Genomic DNA, 10,782 nt, shown 5'->3' with positions numbered 1-10,782 from the left:
ACTGTCCCTGAGGGATTCTGGGTGTCGCTGCGGGAAAGTCCTGGGGAAGGTGGTGTGTTTGGCGTGCGTGTGTGTTTACAGGGGGAGGGAGGACTGCAGAGTTGTCCATATCTGTCTGATTCGGAGCGTGCTTCCGGCGAAGAGACGACTCTGCTTCCAGCACGGAGCCTCTTCCTAACCCCCACTGTTTTCACCGCCTGCGGCGAGCTTAGAATTGCACTTTTATTGTTTACAAACACCTTCGCCAGCCCTTTTAGGACCTGTCTCCACAGGAAGTGTGAATCGGATTTGATTTGATCCACCTAACCAACTAAATCACCTGTCACCAGGTTCTCTGTCAGACTCTAACCGAAGAAGGTAGTCATTGGCAGCCCTTCACGCAGAGCGCACTCGCTTTTCTCCTAGTCATCTCATTCAGCCCTCCCAGGCATCCTTCCAGGGAGTCCTGTTATCCTGCCTGGGATATAAATGAGGACACCAAGCCTCAGAGAGGTTGATTAGCTTGCTCGGGGTCACACGGGGAGTAAGTAATGAAGCCAGGTAACCCCTGGGCTGCTCAGTGTCTCATTCTGGAAACCCTTCCGTGGCCACCAGAATCCAGGCTCCCTAGAGGGACAGGGCAGGCTCTAGGAGCCCACCTCCCTCCATCTGCCCTCTCTCGGGGCCAGCCCCTTCTTCGTTTCCCCCTACAACCCTGCCAGCCAGCCCGTCTTCTCCCGGCACCCTGTCCTTTGTTGCTCCTACTGTTTCTTCTCTGGATGGAATTATCTCCTCTGCCTTTAGGACCCTTTCTTCCTTCCCTACCTTCTCACCAGACTGGTCCACCTGTGCTGATGCAAACAGCTTTTTCAGAAAGCCTGCTCTGATGCACCCTCCCCCCACCTTTCCCTTCCCCCAAGCTCTGCCAGCCATTCCTGAGCCCCAGCCACACTGGACCTCCCAACACATCCTGGGGAGTGGGACGGTATTGGGGGAGAGGATGGACTGGGGAAGGGGGCAGAGGGCCATGTCAGGCTGCTGTCCAGGAGAGTCAGGACTGATTTCCATGTCTGCCTGGGTCATGTTCTCCCTGCCTCGCTGTGAAGTTTGCATCTGCTGGAGGGGGACCAGGGACAAGAAAATGGTTTAAGTTCAAAGAGCTGTTTACTATCCAGGGACATTGTTAATTTTTAATAAAGCCCTCCCCCCTAAAATTGTGTACATGTGTGTGATTTACTTGGAAGCCAAATATTGTATTTGGCTTATCACTTGCAAACAGCAATCAGCTCTGAGACAATTGAAAAAATAAGGCACTTGTGCCCAACTAAAGGGTATTTGGCTATCCCAGGGCCACCTCACAGAGAGAAACTATGGCCAATATGCCACCATCTCAACTAGATCCACCAGGTAGAAATTTGAGAGATGAGAAGGAAGAGAGAAGAGGTCCCCAGGTGGCCTTTCCTGTGGACAGCATTCTTCCTGGTAATACTTGGTGAAGGTGCGAGAGTGGATGGCGGCATGTGCACTCTGGGGCTGCAGAATCAGGGGAAAGGTCACATGACACAGTTTCTGTCTTTGGGCCATTTGGGGGACACCTGCAAAACGCTTGGCAAACGTTCTTGAGGTGGTTGCAGAATGGGGTGGGCTGAAAGGAGCTAGAGTCAAGGAAGTACATCTTGGAGCAGGAAAGTAAGCAGCTGACATAAATCCGCTCTCTGACTACTCACCTCCATGCCCTAGAGCAACGGAAGGGGAGGAGGGACCCCAAAACCTGAGTGGGAAATTTACATACACTTCTCTCTGTGAAGATGGAGGGCCGGGCCTTCCAGGCAGGGCAGGGCCAGAGACCTTGGTGCAGCTGCTGGAGCTGCCTGAGCTGGGAGCCACACCTGGCTTTGCAGGGCGGTTGGGTGAGGGGTCAGCATGGCTCAGAGGTGCCAGGGGCAGGTGTGCACCGGTGGGCACTGGGCCGGCCAGTCAGCTAGCACATACCTCATGTCCGCTTCCAGCAGGGGAAGAGAGGCTTGCCTAGTGAGCCAGCACTTTTTTCCTCCTGGCTTTGTCCTTCTCCACCCATCTTGTCCCCTTCTCTCTTTCTCCCCTCCCCGCTCACTCTTCCTGGATGACAGTGTGGCTGGCTGGGTCTGGAATCCTGCCCAGGAAAGGTGCAGAAGTGACCCAGTTCTCAGAGGAAGCTAGACTTCATGCTTTTGCTCTGGAGAGGGCAGCTCCCCAGGGTGTGGCTGCATCATAGGTGTGTGTGGGGCTTAGCAAGGGATCCAGGCACCCACACCCTCGTCCCTCCTTAGTCTGGGCCTGGGCTGTGTCCCTCTGGATGCAACAGCAGTATGAAGGTGAGTTCTAAGCTGGACCCTATCAGCTCCCTCCCATGGAGCTAGGAAGGGAGTGGTCTCTTATTTCCCAAGTGGTTAACTGGTGGAGAAAGGGCTCCAGGGCCCAGATGGCAATATCAGAGGAAGATTCTCCCTTCCAACCCCTCCTGGATACTTCCTTTGATGGGTTATGGGAACCCGGAAACCCATCAGAATCTGGAACAGGTAGCAAATTTGCAGCAAGAGCCTGGGCATTGGGATAGAAGTTCCAGGGCTTCAGTTTCAAGAGCCAAGCTGGGGGCCTTCTCTTTCTCCTTCTGCAAGCCCCTGGGATCCATTATTCACCCCCCTTTTATGCTCACTCCGTCCCAAGGTTTTCCTCCAAATCCTCTCCTTCCACTACCACCATCTTCCCTTTCGCTCCAAGCATCAGGCTCAGAATCTCCTTCAAGTACTGGTTGCCTCACAGGGTCTGTGTCTTTGGGGCATCATTTCCTCCCGAGTTGGGGCATTTTTGAAAGCAGACCCCACAATGGTTGAGGTAAGAAAGTGCTGTTCTAAAATATCAGGAAGTCCTGATCCTCCAAACTGCTCATACCCCCTGACTCCAAGGCCTTCGTCTGTGCCCTTGGCCTCAGATGCTCCTACAGGCCCAGGGGTGGGAGGGTTCCTGCCCTTGGGGAGGGAGCTCTGATCACTGCCTTCATTCCCTCCCCCACTCTAGGGTCCATGACGGCCCAACACCTGCAAGGTCCCTAGTCAGTCCAGCCTGTGTCCAGGAAGTAGTGTCTGATGGGTATTGGTGGATAAATTGATAAACTACAGGAGTTTATTCTTGTCTGGGTAGCCATCAGGCTGGAGATGGTAGCTAAGAATTGGCACGTTGGAGACAGTGAGGAAGGGAAGACCATTTTGCAACATCAATGTGACCCCAGACACCAGCATTTCCTGATCAGCTCCCTTGTACTGAGAACTGATTTGGTAGATGTGCCGCTGCTGGGAAAGACCCTCTGCTCTTGGCCAGAGGCTGCAGGGGATGTGAAGAGTCCCAGGATTTACAAGGTTCCCTGCAGAAAAGAACCCAGGGCGAGTTTTTTTGGCTGCTGGGGCAGGGCCAGTGTTATAAAAGACTGCCCCCTAGTGAGCTTCATCCCCACTGCCAGGTCAGCTCCCAGGGCTCCCAAGGTGGGTGGATTTTCTGTCCCAGAGAGGCGTGGTGGAGGTGTGTTTGTGGTAAGGTTTTGTCCAGGGGACAGGTGTCTCCCAGTCTCATAGAATGGACTAAGGGCTCCAGTTGTGTTCCTGACTTTCCTCCCATTTCGGTCTTTCCTGAACTTTCACGTGGCCTTAAAGAGATACATACGATCTTTAATACAACCCTAAATCACTGACACTGGGAAAACATCTTGTGTTCACCTACCTATTCACACTTCCACGCAGTTCTTCATGTATTTTCGGTATTCATTTAAAAAAATATTTCCTGAGCATGCACTCTGAGCCAGACCCTATGAGTCCAAGGAGTTTCCTTCCATCTTTGCAGAGTTCAAAAATCACTGGGTTCAGGGGAGAAAGAGGCTAGTATACTTACTATAGAGCACAGAGCTCCCCGCCTTGGAGAAGGAGGGTATGGGCATAGCGAGGGAGTGATGGCAGGCTTCCTGGAGGTGGTGCTTCTCAAGCTGAGTGCTAAGGCCAAGATGGACTGTGGGGTGTCTTCTGAGGCTGGCATCTGGAGAACCTGCCTGGAAAGCACAGACATCCTGGTTCGCCAGAACAGAAGCAGGAAGTGCTGAGCCGTTCATGGGTGGCTACTGACCTCCAGGAGTAACCGTAGGAGGGAGAGATTGCAAAGGGACACTTTGTGGTGTACATAGGCTAAAGCATTACCTTGTGTACTTTAAACAAGTGTACGTGTTTTAATAAGTCAATTATATTCTAATAAAAAGATGGAAGCAGTCAGACAGTAACACAGTGTAAAAAGTAGTGCCTTGTTCTGCTCTTCTCCCCAAGTTCCGTGCCCAAGAGACAATCGCTTTCAAGTCTTGTATGTTCTGCTATTGACACCTAAATTTCTAAAGTCTTCTATTTCATGGTGTTTCTGCTTTAGGTGTTATCAACTTCCTCCTACTATGAAAAATGAGGACAGAGCTCTCTTACACAGCTGACACGTACAGTGACTTACACGCACGCACACTTGCCTCCTTCCCGCCCCTTGATAGTGGCTACATGTCATTTTTTGCATAAATTACTATTCAATGTTTATATGATTGTGACTAGATAAATATTGTTAATAGCTGAATCACATACTGTGCCATGATTACACTTCCTTTCTTACACAACTTTTATTTTTGTTGGAGTTAAATATCTGCCTCATTTTTTTGTTTCCCAGGTGTGGTATATATTTAGCATTAACTTGTGCGCAAGTACACAGGTAGAACCCCAAAGTTCAACCCCATGAATATAGACCCATTAGTAGTTTAGCAGGGCGATGTTAGTCTTGATGGCGCCCCACCTGGGGAGTTGGGACAGGTCACCCTCTGCTCCCACCAAACAGCTTTCATTCTGAGATCTCCCTTCACCTCCAGGAAGGGCCCTCCCCCCACTTCTCTTCCACTTGTTTTCCTGTCTCCAGGTTTCTTGTCTTTGCCTTCCGGTAGCTTCCAAAAAATGGATCTGTAGGAGGCAAATTAAAAAAAAATGTTTTGCATCTTAAAATCTCTTAATTCTACTGTCCTGCACTATTTATGGATGGTTGGGTATAAAAGTCTAGATTAGAAATAATATTGTCTCTGTATTTCGAAAGAGTTGCTTCATTATCTTCTTGCTTTCAGTGTTGCCATGGAGAAAAACAGTGTGGTTCTCACTGTTGATCCCGGATATCAGTTGTTCTCTCTCTCTCTGGAAGCTTTTAGGATTTTCTCTGCATGTCTGACACTCTGACATTTCTGAGTGATATGCCTTGATGTGTTTTTGTCCTTTGTTATGGGCCCTTGGTGGGCTCTTCCATCCAGCACCTCATGTCCCTGAGTGCTGGAAAAGTTTCTCATGTGATTTGGTGGTTACTTTTCTCCAGTTGAACTGTTCCCTTTTGGGGGCTCCAATTATGTTGAATGTTAGAACTCCCAAAACAATTCTCTGATTTTAAGTAATTTTTTCTTGTTATCTTCATTTTGGGGAGAAATTTTCACCCCTTAATATTTTAACCCTTTTATATTGCTGTTTTCATTTTTAACTTTCAAGAGCTGTTCTTTTTTAATCCAATGTTTTCTTTCCTAACACCATCTTCTTGTTTCATAAATTAATCATCTTCTCTTATCCCTCTGGGAGTAGTAATTATAATGAAAATGGTGTTGTTGTTCCAATCTTCACATTATCTGGGTTTCCTTGGAGTTCCTTTTTTGCTGTTTGTTTGTTTTGCTGTTTTTCATAGTTAAGGCTTCTCTCAAATGACTTAGCTGTCTAGTCCTGTTTAAGAAGGAGGCATTTCACAGCTGATGGAAGCCCTGTGTGGGTGCAGAGTTTATTTCTCGGTGGGTCTCACAGAAAAAGAGGTAGAGTTCTGGCTTTGATGTTGGGGACCCCCACAATAGCAGAACATATAGGTCATTTCCCTCGGGCAAGTCAGTTTCCCAGTGAAGGGTCCTCTGAACCTCCCGCCTGGAGTCTGGAAGCCTGGCTGCCCCTGTGCCCAGAGGAGAACAAGGAAGGGAAACGGAAGGGCATTGGACTCTGCCAGGCCCCACCACTGCCATCCTCAAATTCCGTCTTTCCAAATGGCAACTCTCCAGCTTGGCCGTGGGGGTGGGACAGAGGAGTGGTAAGGAGTAAGGCAGAGGTGAAGGGGGCTGTCTCAGAGCACACTCCTCTTCAGAAGGTTTACAACCAACTCGCCTTCTCCCCCATCTTGGAGTTGCCCAGGGCCTCCACTTGCTAAGAGTCTGAGGCTCTGCCAAGTTTGTTTCTTCTCTTTCTCAGACACTCGGCGCTGGGAGGAGGCTGCAACCTCACCTGTCTGCTCTCCATTTTCCAGAATTTTGTCGACGTCATTCTCCTGCTCTCTCCTCTCCTGCCTTCTTCCACTGGAGAGTCAGGCTTTTTCCTTTTATCTCTCTCCAGTAAGCAGGTTTAGGGTGGAGCCAGGGTGAAGGCGCTCTTCCCTCCTCCCCGTTGGGCCAGACTCAACCTCCTCTTGGTGTTTCTCATTGGGGTGGCTCCTTCCAGACCTTGTCAGGACTGGTGTGGGCACTTGGGGCAGGAAGCTGGCAAGCTCAGGGTTGTTTAGCTGGTTCTACAACTTCAGGGCTTGCTTTCCCTGCCTTGGGTGGGGTTCCCACACATCCGCCAAGGTTAAGGCTGGTGAGGTGCCTCTGTGATGGTAGTGCTGCGGTCCTCTGTTACTCCAAGACTCCAGGGCTGCAGTAAAGACCTTGGAAAAGGGGACTTGAAGCTTGAGGTTTTAGAGGCCCAGGGGCTGAGCCCATAGTTCTAGGAGAGGCAAGACACTTTCAGACACCACCATGAAAACTGGGTATACAGGGAAAGGCTGGCCTTTAGTTCCAGTCTTGTTTCTTTTCTCTTGGTGCATTCATGGGAGAGTGGAGGGCAGAACACGGTCCCTCCCATGCCCATCTTTTGCCACCTCTTGAGGGCATCTGACCTTTCAGCCCCATTTGGAAAGGTTCTGTTGTTTGACTGGACAGGGGGTGCACAGTCACTTAGGAGACATGATAACATCGGCTTGTCTTGTGCAAAGGCTCAGGGTGTGCTGTGTGGCAGGCTCCACAAAACCCGTGTTCCAATGCGCCAGGGAGACTCTTTAAACAGGATTCCTACCTTAGAGATTCACAATGGCATCAACCTGTGTGAAGAATCTGAAAATTCTAGCAGGAAGGAAACCATCTATTTTGTTTCAGGTGCACCCACATAAGTGAAGAAAGGAAAGAAGTTAGATTGACCTTCAAAAGTACCAGGCAGTGGACTAACTGCAGGGAGAGACCGGCATCCCGGTGAAATAAGGTGGCTCAGAGGCGGAGACAGTGAGGGTGCAGCCCACATGCGCTCCAGGCCTCCTCTAAACTCTGCTGGATGTCTGGAGGATCTTGATTGCCCTGCCTTCCTTTTCAGGCCCTTTTTAGCAGATCCTTCCCAAGCCAAGTCCAAACCCAAAGTGACGAAGAGTGACTCTGGAGGGAGAGGCACAGGGACAGTGTGTCCTCTGAGGAGGAGAGGGCAGAAACCATGGAGGCAGGCTGATCCGTTATTATTACTTTGGGACGAAGTCACGCCTGCATTTTTTAGTAAGGTGTAAAATAATACGTATAATATCTAACAAAATGTAACCACTTTGGTGCACAGTTTGACGAATTTTGGTAGTCATATACAGTTGTATCACCAGAGCCACAATAAAGATTTAGATCATTTTCATCTCTCTGGAAAGTTGCTCCCCTTTGCAGGCATTTCCTTCCCTGAGCCCGAGTCCTCTTGGCCCACTGTGGCCTCATGCCTGCACATGGCTGGTTCCTTCCTTTTCTTTCCTTCTAATCTCAAACGTTGCCTCAGAGAGGCCTTCCCCGACCATCCGATTTAGAACACCTGACCTGCAGGCACTCTCTGGCCCATCTCTCTTCGTAACAACAAGCTATTTCATCTCTCCTTAATTTTTAATTTATTTGTGTGTTTGGTTATTTCCTTTGGTCAGTCTACCCCTAACTGAATGTAAACTTGGCTATGTCTTTCTGCACTGCTTTATTCTCGGTGCCAAGCGCAGTGCCCAGAACATAATAGTTGATTTATAAGTACTTATTGGACCAAAGGATAGAAACAAGAAAGAGAAAGAAGAAATGCAGAAAGGAAGAAGACAAAGGGGGACTAGGGGCTCAGAAAGGGGAACAAGGAGGGAGGGGACAGAAAAGGACTATATCACGGTGGTTCAGAGCCAGGGTTTGTGTATCAGTGTGACCTTGGCACCTCACGTCTGCCTCAGTTCCCTCCTTTATGAAATGGGGTTTCCTCACAGGGCTGTGCTGAGGACCAAATGAGATGACGTATGTAAAGCGCAATCACAGTGCCTGACACCTAATAAACGGGACCGAGAGAAAAGGAGAGAGAACCGCGGGTCTCCTCTCCTGGGCACTGACTCAGCAACTTTATTGTTCTCCCCTCCTCCTTTCCATTCAGGGGAAGCCCCGAGGGGCCTCTCACCAACCAACCTTCACATCCTGGCATAAGTTGGATCCCAGCACATGTTCCTGTCCCAGTGGCTCAGATGTCTTGCTTCCAACAAGCAGACTGGAGAAGCTAATGTTGGCCACACATTCCAGATCCTTCCCCTCGGGTCAGGAGCCTACAAAGGCATTGCCAATAAAGCCTCTGCCCAGCTGCCTCACTTCCATGAGGAACAGTGGCTAAGGGAGTATGGGCCAGGGATAGCATGGGGGGGGCGAGGGGGTGGGATGAGGTGGAGGGAGGACAAAGCCCTTGGTCTCTGCAGCTGTGAATTGCTTCATGCTGGACACCGGGCCCATTGGCTCCTGCCTCCTGGACCCACAAGCCTCCTCTCAATGCTGCATCAGGAGGAAACACTCAGCCCAGAGCTGCTGAGAGGGGCCAAGTTTCCTACGACTCCCTTCTCCTTACTTCCTCCTCTGTGCTCTCTCTCACCCCTGCTCTCCCCTGCATGTTGGCCAGATGGGACGTCCCTGGAGATGGAGGGGTGGGTTGTGAGGTGCCTCTTTCCCTATTTACTGGCTTTGCCACTTTGGGTGAAAAGCTGAGCCTTCTTCTCATCTTGTTTAAAACAAGCACCAGGACTTCCGGCCAAGATGGAGGCATAGGCATACATCCTGTGCATCCTTGCACAACCAAAAGAAGAACAACAACAAATTTGAAAACAAAAAACAACCAGAACTGACAGAAAATCAAACTCTATGGAAGTCTGGCAACCAAGGAGTTAAAGAAAAAACATTCATACAGACTGGTAGGAGAGGCAGAGATGGGAAGCCAGGTGGAGAGGACTCAGGGCAAGGCAGTGGCTGGCAGACCTGGCAAGGCAGCAGATTGCAGACCAGGCAGTCCCACATTCACGTGCAGATAAACTGAGAGGAACAACTAGGGAGTGAGAGAGACCATGCAAACCGGGGTTCCAGTGCAAGGAAATAAACCCTCAAACCTTTGACTGAAAACACCTGTGGGCGTTGAGGCGGCAGTGGGAGAAACTCCCAGCCTCACAGGAGGGTTCATTGGAGAAACCCACAGGGTCCTAGAATGTACACAGCCCCACCCACCAGAAATCAGTACCAGAAGGGCCCAGTTTGATTATGGGTAGCAGAGGAAGTGACTGAAAACCTGCAGACAGCGGAGCAAGCAGCATCGTTCCCTCTTGAACCCCTCCCTCACAAACAGCATTACAATACATCGAGGTTGGGCTGCCCCACCCTCATGAACACCTAAGGTTCCACCCCTCACTACGTAATAGGCATGCTGAGACAAAAAAAAAAAAAAAAAAAAAGAGGCCCAAATGAAAGAACAGACCAAAGCTCCAGCACATATACAACTGAGTGACAAAGGGATAGCCAACCTATCAGATGCACAGTTCAAAACACTGGTAATCAGGATGTTCACAGAAGTGGTTGAGTATGGTCATAAAATAGAGGCAGAAGTAAAGGCTATGCAAAGTGAAATAAAGGAAAATGTACAGGGAACCAAAAGTGATGGGAAGGAAACTGGGATTCAAATCAGTGGTGTGGGGTGAAGGAAAAACCATTCAATCAGAACAGAATGAAGAAACAAGAATTCAAAAAAATGAGGAGAAGCTTAGGAACCTCCAGGACATCTTTAAACGTTCCAACATCTGAATTATAGGGGTACCAGAAGGGGAAGAGGAAGCCAACAAGTGGAAAACTTATTTGAACAAATAATAAAGGAGAATTTCCCCAATCTGGCAAAGGAAATAGACTTCCAGGAAGTCCAGGAAGCTCAGAGAGTCCCAAATAAGTTGGACCAACCAAGGAGGAACACACCAAGGCACATCATAATTACATTAGCCAAGTTTAAAGATAAGGAGAGAAGCTTAAAAACAGCGAGAGAAAAGGAGACAGTTACCTACAAAGGAGTGCCCATAAGACTATCACTTGCTTTCTCAAAAGAGACCTTGCAGGCAAGAGGAGGCTGGAAAGAAGTATTCCAAGTCATGAAAGGCAAGGATACATCCAAGATTGCTCTATCCAGCAAAGCTATCACTCAGAATGGAAGGGCAGATAAAGTGCTCCTCAGATAAGGTCAAGTTAAAAGAGTTCATCACCACCAAGCTCTTATTATATGAAATGTTAAAGGGACTTACCTAAAAAAAGAAGATAAAAATATGAACAGTAAAATGACAACAAACTGACAGCTTTTAACAACCAAATCTAAAACAAAAACAAAAACAAACTAAGCAAACAATAGAACAGGAAAAGAATCACAGAAATGGAGA

This window comes from Sturnira hondurensis, unplaced genomic scaffold, assembly GCF_014824575.4.
Source record: "Sturnira hondurensis isolate 20B ecotype Veracruz unplaced genomic scaffold, ASM1482457v3 Scaffold0013299, whole genome shotgun sequence".
Taxonomy (NCBI): domain Eukaryota; kingdom Metazoa; phylum Chordata; class Mammalia; order Chiroptera; family Phyllostomidae; genus Sturnira; species Sturnira hondurensis.
This window is presented reverse-complemented; position numbering follows the sequence as displayed.